General features: G+C 40.0%; 1 non-coding gene across 1 annotated transcript; it reads right to left on the minus strand.

Annotated features, from left to right (window-relative positions):
- Positions 1-1,047: 1,047 nt before the first annotated feature.
- On the minus strand, positions 1,048-1,119 carry Trnas-cga (transfer RNA serine (anticodon CGA)). Its single transcript has one exon. It is a non-coding gene; the product is annotated as a tRNA-Ser (tRNA).
- Between the last annotated feature and the right edge of the window lie 14,756 nt (positions 1,120-15,875).

Consider the following 15,875-nt stretch of genomic DNA (forward strand, 5'->3'; position numbering starts at 1 on the left):
TGACAATAGTTGGTAGAAAACGCCGATCGAAACGTTAAAAGTGTATTGAAATTAGCAGACCCCGTTATCAGTGGTGAAATTTTATTGAAAATGCAAGGGTTGACACTGCACATATTTAAAAACATGTATAGAGTCATTCGGGGTAAGAGTACGCCGTGGGTAAGAGATCGCGGTGTGCCGTTCACCGGCAAAGGTGATGGGAGCGAAGTGCGTATTAGCAGGATTTGATGTCCTTTGTGTCGATATTTTGGAACCACGTGAGCTGCTGACGCAAAGTGAAAGCAGTTCGACACACGTCGCATTATTGATGTACATATAATAATGATTTTAGTCAAGTTTTGATGTAATAATCAAGCACTATTCAATATCTTAAGTAAAGTATTAATAGTTATTTATAATATTCTTAAATTAGTACGTGGATATCAGACAATTTGATAAATATTCGTTAAACTTGATTTTATTGACAATTCCATAGAAATTTTCTTGATGCGAACAATTACCCCACATGCGTACTTTTGCCCAATAGCTTGCGGAATTTTACCCGCATGGTGGGGGAGTGAGTGCCAATGCCAACCCATAAAATTTAATAAAATTTCACCACTGATAAGTGATAACGGGTTCTGGAAATTAGTCAAGTGACTTTTCGTAGCCTCTGTCATCATCATCATCATCATCATCATATCAGCCAGAAGACGTCCACTGCTCGACATAGGCCTCCCCCAAAGAGTGCCACAATGACCGGTCCTGCGCCACCCGCATCCAGCGGACTCCTCTGTCATGCCGAATCCCAATACATTTTTCCTTTCGTCTGGCGTTTGTTTATGTACGATTGTCTACTTGGCCATTCTTGGCTAGGCCCCCTGGTAATGATAAAAATCGGCAATTGCCTATTATCCAGACTTTACAGTAATTTACTAAAGTATTTGAACAAATTAAATTATTTCAGAAAAATATTTTAATTTGTTTTTATCAAGTAGAAACACTACTATATAAATTATAAACCGAAATAAATGTCATATACTAAGAAAAAGTGACCAAGGCCTCTAGTGCCCCAGGCTGGAATCGAACCAGCGTCCTCTGCTATCGCGGCAGATGCCTAAACCACTCGGCCACCGGGTCACAGCGGCATAGGCCAAATTTTCCAAGTATATGCACTTCTTACTGAAGCCTTCTCGAGTTCGATTCCAGCCTGGGGCACTAGAGGCCTTGGTCACTTTTTCTTAGTATATGACATTTATTTCAGTTTACAGTAATTTATTTAATTATTTAAACCTTTGGGAAACAAACAGGCAAAAACAACACATATAGTACCTAAATCAGATAGCATTTTCACAAGCCACACAATTTCCATTAATGAATAATAACAGTTATGTTGCTCAGAAACTAACATTACTTAATACAATTTAAAAAAATCAAATCTTCAAATATTCAAATCTTCTCGGGGCAGAGGTGTACAGTTGGAGCCGGTTTAGGTTTATTTGACGTTCATAAGCGCGTTGTAATATGCCTATTTGAATAATCTATTTTTTATCTTTTATCTTTTTTAAATTTAAACCTAATTTATCATTAATAGAATTTACAACATGCAAAACTCGAATACCTAACTTGAATTTTTGTAATAACATATAAAAACAACATGTAAATGTTGGCAAGTATGATGTAATGTTACTCGACTTAGGGGTCATCCATTAATTAAATCACACGAATTTCTAGGTTTTTGGACCCCCCTGTCGTAGTGACCCCTTACAGGCCCTCGGCAGTGCGTAGGTGACCAGGCGCTCAAACACTTCGGCCAAGCGTTCGGGAGAGACGGACGGATACTTTAGGAGTGACCCCTTATAAACTACAGCCAACTTACAGGCCCTCGGCACGGCGTAGGTGACCAGGCGTTCAAACACTTCGGCCGAGCGTTCCGGAGACACGGATGGATACTTTCGGAGTGACCCCTTATAAACTACAGCCAACTTACAGGCCCTCGGCACGGCGTAGGTGACCAGGCGCTCAAACACTTCGGCCGAGCGTTCCGGAGACACGGATGAATACTTTAGGAGTGACCCCTTATAAACTACAGCCAACTTACAGGCCCTCGGCAGTGCGTAGGTGACCAGGCGCTCAAACACTTCGGCCGAGCGTTCGGGAGACATGGACGGATACTTTCGGAGTGACCCCTTATAAACTACAGCCAACTTACAGGCCCTCGGCATGGCGTAGGTGACCAGGCGTTCAAACACTTCGGCCGATCGTTCCGGAGACACGGATGGATACTTTAGGAGTGACCCCTTATAAACTACAGCCAACTTACAGGCCCTAGGCATGGCGTAGGTGACCAGGCGTTCAAACACTTCGGCCGAGCGTTCCGGAGACACGGACGGGTACTTTCGGAGTGACCTCTCGAACGTGTCGGAGTAGTGGGACATGCGAGGAGCGTACACTTCACCTAAAACATACACAGATTATTTTACAGATGTAGTGAATAATCCTATACCAAGATGTTTTCACGGAAACGCACGAAAGTGTTTTGCTATTTGAGCATTTCTATTTAAAGTTGTACCAAATTTTTTTGTCGAACTTAAACTGTTGTGAGACATACTAACATATTTTTTTTGTGTTAGAATAGGGAATTTTTATATTATTTCTACTCAGATTCACGAGCTTGTTCCAATTTTACTGAGAGAAAACATGTCCCGGAATTTTATGATCCATTTGGTTACGGTTTTCAATAGGTACAATACAACCTTCTATGACCGTAACAAAACGGACAATAAAAATTAGAATGAAATTTCGGGGACATTTTTTGTATTAGGATCGAATGAGCTCGTGATTCTGAGTGGAAATAATCTAAAAATTCCAAAATCTAACATGCAAGTTGGGAGTATAACTTTAAATAGAAATGCCCATTACAATCAGTATCAGTACAAAAAGTACTGAGGATGACTGAATAGGATGACAAATACGAACGTTTCCGAGAAAATACGATGGCAAAGGATGCAAACTTGCATATTCTTAAAGTTTCCTCGATTATCCTCATTCTCTTTTGTAATAAAAATATTAAGAAATCGAGAAAAATCACTTCTGTTGTAGTTGTTTCACGTGTTCAGCGCTTATCGCTGTTTTATTCAACATTATAATGCAATAAAATATATTGGCAGTCGATAGTAAATCAGAAACCACGAGGCCTTTTCTACGGAGATAAGAGAAACCGTGGGCATTCAAAGAAAAAAGAAAACATTTTTACGTCCAGCCAGGAATCAAATCGGTTATGCAAAAATCCGGAATTCTTGCGACAATTCGCGCATGAACTTTCCCAAGAAGAATTGACCAAAGATTGTCCCAGCAAGATGATGAAACTCGCTATTATAGTGTCAGTACTCTTAAGTGCCACATTAGCTGCGGGCCCTCTACGTATATACAAAGGAAAACCCGACACGGAAAACGAATTTCCTTACATTGTGCTGTTATACTTAAAAGTAATTCCACAATTTACTTTTAGAATATGTAGTGGAAGTCTAATTGCCGAAAACTGGGTGCTAACAGCCGCACACTGCTTTATGACGGATTTCCAACTGGCTGTAAGATATGGAGATTTTACTTTACCACCAACTAAGACATCATTAAATACTGATATAATAAAAATATTCACTCCACCGACGTCTAATATTCCGGCGATGACAGAGAACGGATGGGAGATGGGGCCAAGAGATGACATAGGATTGGTTTTAGTTGAAAAAATCCCAAAGAAACACGCGAAAGTATTAGCGTTAGACTATAAGTCTTTATTCGGTCTGCCAGTGAAATTCGCCGGTTTTGGAAAAACGAGTGGTACTATATCTGAAAAGTTTTCTTTGAATAAGACGATTCAGCACGCTAGGAAGCCTCTACAAATTGGTGAAGGTATTGTAATGCCTTGTGATAACTTTGGAGATGCTGGTCCGGTGGTATGTGTTGCAGCGAAGTGCTCGAACAGAAAGCAAATGGCTCTCCAAGGCGATTCTGGAGGGCCACTGGTGCTTAACGGTAGAATAATTGGCGTCACCAAAGGAGGGCTGGCTCACCATGTTTCTTTGAGTGGCGCATTCACTCCTGTTAGTATTTATTTGCAATGGATAAAACAGGTCGTGGATTCGAACGGGCGTTCGGCCCAAAAGCCGCCGGTTCGAAAGCCGAATCGTGCCTAACACTAGGGGTCTTGGAACGTATGCACCACGTATCCTCGGATAACTAATCGCTAGGAAAACATCGTGAGGAAACCATACTGATAACCTAATAACCGGACGGAGAGCAGACTCCAGGCGTCCCAAGTGAGAAGTATCAAAGTGCCAACGCTAGGAAGAAGAAGAAGTTTTCGAATGGCCATCAAAGCATCTTAAAACCTTAGGTTAGTTGCCTTCGGGGATTACTATACAATGTACAATGTATACACCACTATACAATAGAAATAACACTATCGAGATGCTAATGCTTGCAGGCAAGAGACAAGGTAGAAGATCTAAGCACCGTAGACGAACGATGATGAACTGTGGATGAACTACATATTTAATTACACGAACGGGTCTACCGCGATATGATTTCATAGCTTTTACCTTAAATTCCGACGTTTCAGCTGAGTTGTACCAGCTGCGGTCACGGAAAGACTGACGTCCCAGCAAAATGTCAATGGTGATATAAGTAAACAACACAACTACCCGAAATTAAATATGTGTACAAAACGCAAAGTGTGGAAGAAGACTGTCGAATTGCCTTGAATGCCTTGCCACAAAGCTTTTAAAACTTCCAAAATGTCAGAAACCTTCTGAGAGAACTCAATATTCACGATGAACAAACAGCAACACTCCTAACTGTACATCGGTGGACCTTATTACAAAAAGCATAAGGTATAAATAAGTTTGTGGCAAAAATTTCATTTTTGGTACAAGCTTTTATCGCTGACTGTACTTTTCTTACGACAGACAACTAATACTCATCGAGACAATTCTAAAAACCCCTAACACAATTAGGTTGCGTTGTTTCATCACAGAGTTCCTATGGCCACCTCCTGTCTCCATCATCAGATCAGCTCGATGGTACCATAATATTGCATTGTCATCCGATTTATACATGCATGCAAAATTTCAGCTCAATCGGAAACCGGGTAGTGGATCAAATTTAACTTGCAAGATTTGATTACACACAGACAGACAGACAACGGTCAGGTGAAACTAAATAAAAGCTTGTAAAAAGGACAATCCTTAGAAAATTTTAAAGGCTTAATTCCTCTTGGACCTCTCCTCTCTATGACCAAGCAACGTTTTATATAAGAATGTGAATTTAAGAACTGGTATGAAAGAAAAAATAATGATAAATACAACAAACACAAACAACTGTGTGATCAATGCCTTGATTGATTTACATTAAAATTTTATATACTTCGTTTGCTCTTACACATGTCAAATTTTTCTTATGTTTCCATTTTCCCGTGACGACCTGTGTTCGCATTAAAATTAAAATATACTTTGTTTTATTTCTGAAATACCTTTTTAGCTCAGCAACAGTGCTAGAAACCTTTGTCACCTCTCTCTGCATCTGACTGTACCTCTGTTCGGCCAGTTCATTCCTCGGTAACTGGTAGTCTTGACAGGTACACTACCACCTCCCAACTCCCCGTGCTGCCCCCTTGGAAGTCAGACCCTGAGAATACTTTACGCTTATGTACCTCTGTTGGACCAGTTCATGCCTCCTCCTCGGTAGCTGGTAGTTTTGACAGGCACGCCTCCTGTCTCCCCGCTCCCCCTGCCGCCCACTTGGAAGTTGTCACACCCTGAGAACACAAAGGCTAGTTACAAAGGGTAGGGGTGCGAAACTCCTCGCTTCGGGCAAACTCGGCTCCGTTCGGCTCAGCATTGCTCCGAGCAATTATTAGGGTTGGCACAACTGGACGTCCCTTCGCGTGCACGACCACAGATAGCCGAAAGGGATAGTGCCATATATTTGAAAGGGACAGCATGATTTGACCCTGAACCGCTGTCCAGTTCGGTTTTGTAGGAAGTTTCCTTTCTGTACGGTAGTACTATTATTTATTCTGTGCAAAAGGTTCAGGAGAGCGTCTAGATCGCCAGCGGCTGCCTTAATTTCTCGTTTGTGTATGATAATGATAAAGGATCCTGACAGAATTTAGTCAAAAAATTAGTCATGTTCATGCATTTTTGTCGATAACGATTTTTTTCTGCTCTATTCGGTGCTACCGAAGTTTGAACTCACGAATTTTGACCACCAACACAAAATTAAATAACGATTGCAAGGCTCCCGGCGGCAGATCTTTGTGAAGCTCATCTTTTGTGCTAAGTAAAAAAACTGATCTAATTGTTGCGCGTGGCCCCATCAATATTTAGCGAGGCCCTGGACGACTGTCCTGCTTGCCACCCGCATCACAAATCGCAATTCGAAAATCCTCCAACTCTATCGGTCTTGCTGAATTGGATTGATAGACATGAACATAATTATCTTTAGGTAATTCATATTTCAAAATCTGTTCTCCTATTTTTGACGGAGCGCCGAAATAACTAGGAGTTGATGTGGTCGCCATGGCTGAAATCGGCCGGACGGATCATCATCATCATCATTTTTGAAGGTTTCAACGTGTATGGTAGTCTCTTGAAGTAGCATGCAATTTAAGTTGATTGCGGATATGAATTTAGAATAACCTTATCTGATAGGTGGAACTAACCATAGGCGACATCAGGGCGCTGCGGTGGAAACTCTGAGGTCATCGGTGGAGGCGAAGTCGGGTTCATCTTACAGTGGTGTACCTGGTAACATCAATAGACTTTAATGTAACTACTGGGTTTTCTAGGCACAGGGCTCCAATTATTACAAGCTTTTATAAAAGTCACCGTGTGTGTTTAAAATGTGGGCCATGTGGGCCATGTGGGGGTCAAATCGGGGAAGCTAAATTAGAACCACTTAAAGACTGACATTGAATAAATTTTACGGTTTAGACTCACTTGTTTTTAGTCACTCGCGCGACATGTTTCGGAGAGCCTAGCCTATACGGCACTGTTAGTGCTTGAGAAAGGAGACCTAGGCTCTCCGAAACATGTCGCGCGAGTGACTAAAAACAAGTGAGTCTAAACCGTAAAATTTATTCAATGTTAGTAATTAGTATGTCTCACAACAGTTTAAATTCGATTAAATTCGATCACTTAAGAGCGCTCTTACAAGAAAAGTCGAAATAATGCAAAATTGATGATACTAGTCGACGAAATTCAGGACTTTGCGCTCATTATTAGAAACAATGAGTACTTGTTCCAGTAAAAGCGTCTTCTTATCTTTATAAATATCGCTGTGAATATTAGAAAAAGGACTTATTAAATTAGTAATGATTTTTTTTCTGATGGTCGTTTCCGAAAAACCCCGTGAAGCACTGAATGGCGAGCTCTTATTTGGAAATGTTGAGAATTTTACTCTGCTAAACCTGGCTATTTTGTATTACTAATACCCTGTACTTTAGGCATATCAAACTATATATTTCCTACATACCTTTGAGAAAGAGAAAATCAAAGTAAAACGAACTCGATTTTCTCTCCGAAACAAGTGTCAATTCCTACGAAAATCTACTTAATATCGAAGTCATTTTCATACTCAAGCAATCTGCAACGTTTGCTTATACTGTTGGTATACATTAGTGTTTATGAAATTCTACTATAATTTTTTGGCAATTTTTTGAAAACTACTCTATATTACCGATGACGCGCGCTGCGCCAGCTCAGTGCCCCGGCAGAGCTTGTAGAGGCAGGACGTGTGTCGGTCGGCTCCGCACATTTTCAACGGCGACGACGAGGTTTTTTATCATTGTGTGCGGCGGGCGCCGTGTAAAACGCTATACTGTGTGCGTGTAAACCGCAACGAGAGACTTTGATCCTAGCACTGTTTTTATAGTATTATAATTTATAATGGTACAGTTTAATAAACTACCGGACAGGATTAAAAATATTTGAAACGACCTGACATTCTATATGTATTTATTTGACTCAAGATAGTACTCAGGGTCTGATGATGGAGCCGGAAGGTGGTCACCGGTACCAATCAACCATGCAACTAAACCACTTCGTGTTTAGGCTCGTTTTATTCATCTCAACAAGATCTTTGACACAAGATAGTACTCAGGGTCTGATGATGGAGCCGGAAGGTGGTCACCGGTACCAATCAACCATGCAAATAAACCACTTCGTGTTTGGGCTCGTTTGATTCGGCTCAACAAGATCTTTGACTTAAGATAGTACTCAGGGTCTGATGATGGAGCCGGAAGATGGTCACCAGTACCAATCAACAATGCAACTAAACCACTACGTGTTTAGGCTCGTTTTATTCGTCTCAACAAGATCTTTGACTTAAGATAGTACTCAGGGTCTGATGATGGAGCCGGAAGGTGGTCACCGGTACCAATCAACCATGCAACTAAACCACTTCGTGTTTAGGCTCGTTTGATTCGTCTCAACAAGATCTTTGACACAAGATAGTACTCAGGGTCTGATGATAGAGCCGGCAGGTGGTCACCGGTACCAATCAACCATGCAACTAAACCACTTCGTGTTTAGGCTCGTTTGATTCGTCTCAACAAGATCTTTGACACAAGATAGTACTCAGGGTCTGATGATGGAGCCGGCAGGTGGTCACCGGTACCAATCAACCATGCCACTAAACCACTTCGTGTTTAGGCTCGTTTTATTCGTTTCTATAAGATCTTTGACACAAGATAGTACTCAGGGTCTGATGTTGGAGCCGGAAGGTGGTCACCGGTACCAATCAACCATGCAACTAAACCACTTCGTGTTTAGGCTCGTTTGATTCGTCTCAACAAGACCTTGGACAAAAGATAGTACTCAGGATCTGATGATGGAGCTGGAAGGTGGCCACGGGTACCAGTCTACCATGTAACTGAACCACTTCGTGTTTGGGCTCGTGTGATTTGTCGCAACAAGATCTTTGACACAAGGTAGTACTGAGGGTCTGATGATGGATCCGGAAGGTGGTGACCGGTACCAATCAACCATGCAACTAAACCACTTCGTGTTTGGCTTCGTTCGATTCGTCGCAACAAGATCTTTGACACAAGTTAGTACTCAGGGTCTGATGATGGAGCTGGACTGTGGCCACGGGTACCAGTCTTCCATGTAACTGAACCACTTCGTGTTTGGGCTCGTTTGATTTGTCGCAACAAGATCTTTGACACAAGATAGTACTCAGGGTCTGATGATGGATCCGGAAGGTGGTCACCGGTACCAATCAACCATGCAACTAAACCACTTCGTGTTTGACCCTGAGTACTACCTTGTGTCAAAGATCTTGTTGAGATGAATAAAACGTGCCTAAACACGAAATGGTTTAGTTGCATGGTTGATTGGTACCGGTGACCACCTTCCGGCTCCAACATCAGACCCTGAGTACTATCTTGTGTCAAAGATCTTGTTGAAACGAATAAAACGAGCCTAAACACGAAGTGGTTTAGTTGCATGGTTGATTGGTACCGGTGACCACCTTCCAGCTCCATCATCAGACTCTGAGTATCACCTAGTGTCAAAGATCTTGTTGAGACGAATCAAACGATCCTAAACACGATGTGGTTTAGTTGCATGGTTGATTGGTAATGGTACCTTCCAGCTCCATCATCAGACCCTGAGTACTGTCTTGTGTCAAAGATCTTGTTGAGACGAATCAAACGAGCCCAAACACGAAGTTGTTTAGTTACATGATAGACTGGTACCCGTGGCCACCTTCCAGCTCCATCATCAGACCCTGTGTATCTTCAGTGTCAAAGATCTTGTTGAGACGAATCAAACGAGCCTAATCATGTTACTACATGGTTGATTGGTATCCGTGACCACCTTAATCATCATCAGATCCTCAGTACCAGTTCGTTTTTAAACCCTCGTTGATACAAACTTTACAACCTATAGGTACCAAATGCAATGACGAAATATGTAAATAAGCGAGTAGGTACCTATAATTTCTTTCGAGTAATATACCTTCATAAGTACGAGTATGGGGCTATTCATAAATTACGTCGTTTCAAATGGGAGGAGTGGGGGGGGGGGGAGGGGTCTGGACATCGGATGATGGTAACATGACGTAGGAGGAAACAGATTCATCCGAAGTTTGATTCTTGGATGATTTGAGGGGTAGGGAGTGGGGGGGGGGGGGTCAAAAATCGTCAAAAATAGATGACGTAATTTATGAACAGCCCCTATGTACATTTGCACTGCATTTAGTATTTTCGTACTTACCAAATAACAGTTTTAGAACTTTAAAAGTTAAGTACAGTTAGTGTTGTTATGGTTGATTTCAATATGCTTCGCGAAGGATCAAGAATGTTTAATCCATCATTGTAGTGCGAGTGTGGTAGAAGGGATCGGCGTACTGAGCTCGCACGGCCTGCCGCAGCGCGTAAAATACCTAAACTCGCTCAACGCCGAAATGTAATAGCGCTCTTAAAGACTAGTTGCCATCAACTTTGTCTGGAGTCTGAGACCAAGATCGTCTTAAGTATACTATCTCCAATTAAAGTCACTCAGCTTGTGTCGCTCTTATAAATAAGATCGTGTCAGATATTTTTGCAGCCTTCGTTGTGTAACATAATTATTGCAATTGACTGTACAGATGTACCTACAATTTATTATCTGCACGATAATTTAAAGTTGAAAAAGTTCTGGCAAAACTCGGGAAAATTTCACAGGACACAAAGAAATTTAATCCAGGTAGAAATTTCGCATTTTTTAGGGTTCCGTACCCAAAGGGTAAAACGGGACCCTATTACTAAGACTCCGCTGTCCGTCCGTCCGTCTGTCACCAAGCTGTATCTCACGAACCGTGATAACTAGACAGTTGAAATTTTCACAGATGATGTATTTCTGTTGCCGCTATAACAACAAATACTAAAAACAGAATAAAATAAAGATTTAAGGCGACGGTAGCGGTGGGTAAAATATCAGATTCTGTCAATTTACCCCATTTCACACACAAGCGCACTTCACGCACACTACCTCACTTTACTGGGACAGGTCAGTGACCCATCATGTTTCTTTAAGATTGGACTTTTAGTTTAGTATTGACCACTAGCCTCCTTTGAGGGTAAAAGCATTCCATTTAAAGATGAAAGAGAAACAATGCATTTAATCTTGCTTTCCTTGTCTGTTCATGTCACACGTGACGTACCTATTTAATTCATTTGATTGTTGACTGTTTTACTACCTACTATTGCTTTGTCGAGATACGCGTTTTGTACAATTAAAGCGAATAAAACAAGATGTCATTAAGTCAGATGTAAAATGTTATTTACTACTCTATACGGTTTTTCATAAGGTGCAAAATCCATTCAATAGGAATTTAAATAAATAAAGTTTCAGCAGGGTGGCAATTCCATTTTGGCGGATAAAGCGAAACAGAATAGTTCTATCGAACCTGCTTACAAATTTTCACGAGAATCAGTTGAGAAATGTGATCTGCAAAGGAGAACATACAAAAGCATTTTTGCCCAAGCTGAAACGGAGACCTTTGCTAACGCTCGGCCAATGATGGTTTAGGTACACCTATAAAAAATGATTGTCCCTGCTGTAATTTTAATATCTTTATATTTCAACCGGTATAGTTTTACCTTCAAAAATAATCGGTATCGCTAAACAATAGCGGTACCTTACTACTTATACGTTCACGAAATCGGTATCTGCATAACTTGATTGTTAGTAAACTAACCTGGAAAATAATCTCAAAATCACCGAAACATTTATGTACAGTCACCTGCAATAATATGTTACGTCATTAGCGCCAACTTTGCCTCCAGGGAAACTTTGCCCAAAACGACAATTTTAAACAAATTCGTTAATGTAGAAAAATTGATAATAGTTATGGCCACCCTGCTGTTTTTAGTAGAAAATTGGTTATATTTCTGACAAAGTATATGCCAAACTTGTGCATAACTTGACTTGGGAATTTTGAGTTTGAGCGAGTTGTCTAATATAGGGTATATTTCGGCGGGCAAAAAATTGATAAATAATGAATGCAAGTAGAAAAAATTGAGAACCCTTTGACAAATATTTCCGGGTTTCAGTTATAACACATGAAGCATAGATTATGTCTATTGAGATTTAAACTAATAAGGCCGGTAATTCCGGTAATTTGGCATCCATACCAACATTGCCCACCACCAAAAACGGATTAGGGTTGTCACTTTCATCTAATTTACCCAACTTCGCAAGTAAAAGAAGGTTATGTTTGTACACTAAAATAAGTTTATAAATATATACTGTATTTAATTTGTCTTATTATTAGTGATGTACCGACTATTGATTTGGCCGACTAGCCGACTAGCCGACTAATCGGCGCTCGAATGGCCGATTAGTCGGCCGACTAGTCGGCTAGTCGGCCAGATCATTAGTTTCGTATAAGTTCAGGTGAAAAACAATAGTTTTGCTCCTTTGGTTGCGCTATTCATCATAATTTAGCTAGGCTAAAAGGTGTTCTCTACAGTTCAAAGACCTATCACAAGAATGCTCGTTAAATTTCTGTCTTTAGTTCTTTTATTTTGCGATCCTGAGCAGACCGTCAGTACAGCTTGTAGGAGGTATTTCCAAGGCTCTATTTCCCGTACGTAGTCGCCAGTTAAGAACCTATCCCCTGTGGTCAGCGTCTTTACGAGCAACGTGCCCTGACTAAGTCTCAAAATTTTGCAATAACATTAATAGTCCCTCGTTCCTCATGGCTCCACCATTAAAAAAAAACAAAAACTAAATAAAAAAAAAATATCGAACTTGCACATGAAATTACACGACAATCAGTTGAGGAAAATACCAGCCCAGCAAAATACCATAACGATCAAACGGTCAATTATATGAACCATAGACTAGGAGGAATCCTCTAGACGGAGTTTAGAGTACTTATTTCATGAAACCGATGCTGCCAAAAATACGGGGGTGCGGGGGACGAGGTCAGCGAGTTCCCGTACCGTGATTGGTTCGTTCAAAGACACGGACGTCACACAAAGACCCTTTCGACTCGAAAATGGAGTAAAACTACCGTATTTGTGGCAGAGGGGGTAGAGCTACTATGCTCAGTCTGGAGGATGTCTTGTCTGTGATATCAACAAAAGTTTTCGTATGCACTCTAAATAGGTATTTTAGTAAAATAAACATTGTTTTATGTTTATTTTCGTAAATTAACTGTCGAATTCTTTTTTTTTCTGTTTTTCTTTCACTAATAAAGTGCCGACTAATCGGCCATTTTTGCCGACTAGTCGCCGACTAATCGCCGACTACAAATGTGGCCGGATAGTCGGCTTTCCCGACTAGTCGGCGACTAGTCGGTACATCCCTACTTATTATCCTTTATTTAGATGTTTTATCCCGTTAACGAATGAAAACACAACAAAAATCATATTTTTGGTCATTAAACTATTGTAACAGATTTTCTCAAAAGTGACAACCCTAGCCTTTGTAAAATGCTTAGGCGAGCCCTATTTGGAAATGGGCAAAAACGGGTAGGCAACATTGCCCAGCAAATTTATTTAAAAGTTTTTACACTTATCGCTAAGTTATTAACAGGGAATGGTAGGATTGCCCAAATTGCCCGATTGCCCACGTCAATTTGGTATTCAAATACGAGCTGTATAAAAACACGATAAAAAAATGTTTTCTTCACATAAACTGATGCGTTTGATCACAATGGACGTGCTGAGCAAAAAAAAGTCATATGATGTGATTTTTTTTGAGAAATTCGTGTTTAAAAAAAAAAAGCGGGCAAAGTTGATGATAATGAGTAATGACGGTACCTACTCTTCGAAGGTCGCAAAAATATGTGACATGCTCTTATGGTTCTACAAATAAGATCGTGTCAGATATTTTTGCGGCCTTCGTTGTGTAACATAAATTGCAGGTGACTGTACATTTGGAATAATTATTTTATTTAGTTTCAACGAAAGTTTCAAGTTTAGTACGAAAATACTTTAGATATGCAATATGCACAAAATGTAGACCTAATCGAAATAAAACATTGCTTTTTATAGTAAATTTATAAAACATTCGATACATAGGTATACATAACAATAACCAGGCCACAACGCTATTGGCCTGTAAGCTTCATCTCGGTCTCCAAAGCCGCAAAAACTTGCTAGTACTTAAGTGCTGGTCTAGCCTTTATTTTTTCTTGAAGATTTTCAGAGAACAGCACGTACACGCATTATACATATAGACGGAACGAACGGCATAATCATAATAATTTATTCGTCGCAATCCATGGTATTACAGATCTAGTTACAAGACTTTCAGGTATTACTTATACGAATTACATAACTCTTCCTGTTAATAGGCAATATTTTAATATAAAAGTTCTATAATATAATACAAGATTACAGTTGTCATCAAAATTCATTGACATACAGAAGTCAAATACGTTTTTAAAATGACGCAAAATGATACCAGCATAATAAAAATTGATCCCAATCATTAAAGATGAGTCTTTAAACTTTTTTCATTTTAAGCGAGTTTTGAAGGAAGATAATACTTAAATTCGACTGTAATCGTATTATTTTAAGATAGTTTACTGCGGTTTTCAACAATAATGACCCGTAAATAACAGCAAATGAAATTTAAATGAGACGCGAGCTGATATTTATGTACCCTATTTTTTGAAATACATTTTATCTACTGGTATGCTTTCTCGTGTGCGTATATGATTTAATGTCAATACAATTGTCAAAAGCAAGAAAATCAAGCTGTCATTTTCATTTGAAGAAGTACACGTGTGCTCCGGTGTAGCCCCAACGGGCATCTGACTTGAAGAAGAATTTTGAGTGATGTCGTCAATGTATGGAAATTGTTCGAAAGTTTACATTTGAGATTGAATTTCTGTGTTGTCTTTGTGAGTAAAAATATAAATCGATAATAAATTGGTAGCTGAATTATCTAGCTTCCAAAATCATACAATAATTCAATTACTGTCAAAGACAAAATTGTTTTGCTTCTGTCTCAAACGGAACTCCATATTTTGATTTTTTGATACTTTTAGTGTCGATTTGTAGAGAATAACAGCAAATTAAAAATATAATGGCATAAAGAGTCGGTACACGGTTTCTTCGTGAATAAATTTACGTGTAATTTAATGCAATTATCAAACATTTATTGAACAAATTATGGTTACAAAGTGAGGTCTAAATCGAAAATATCATATACCGGCCCCTTAAGTGGGGCTCCCCTACAACAAACATGATTTTTGACCGAAGTAAAGCAACGTCGGGCGGGGTCAGTACTTGGATGAGTGACCGTTTTTTTTTGCTGTTTTTTGCGTAATGGTACGGAACCCTTTGTGCATGAGCCCGACTCGCACATAGCCGTTTTTTTTTTTAATTTAGACGGCACACTAGTAGTCAGCTATAATAAGAGAGGCTAGGTGTAAGTAACTTGGACCATCCTACTGACTCGGGGTTAACCGGTTACCATGGTTAAAATCTGCATGGAGTTACCATGCTTACCAGTACGATTTGACACTGGGTTAACGGTTTAACGGGTTAACCCCGGCTTAGTGGGATGGTGCAAGTGGCACTAAGTATATATCCAATTGAGGGGGGATTTAAATCTTCTCGAGGCAGAGGTGTAGGGTTGGAGCCGGTGTAGCTTTATTTGACGTTCATAAGCGCATTGTAATATGCCTACTTGAATATTAAACTATCTTTATCTATATATTTTTTATATATATATTTATCTATAATTAGTTACCCTGTAGACGGTGGCATATTGTCCGTCGACGGCTTGTGTCGTGTTGTCGTGTTGGCCTATGGGGCACGAAAAGCCTCTCATACGGCCCGGCTCAGGGTACTATGAAAATGAAAACCAATAAGATTAATATTAGATGGGGTA

Source organism: Cydia splendana, chromosome 25, assembly GCF_910591565.1.
Source record: "Cydia splendana chromosome 25, ilCydSple1.2, whole genome shotgun sequence".
NCBI lineage: Eukaryota > Metazoa > Arthropoda > Insecta > Lepidoptera > Tortricidae > Cydia > Cydia splendana.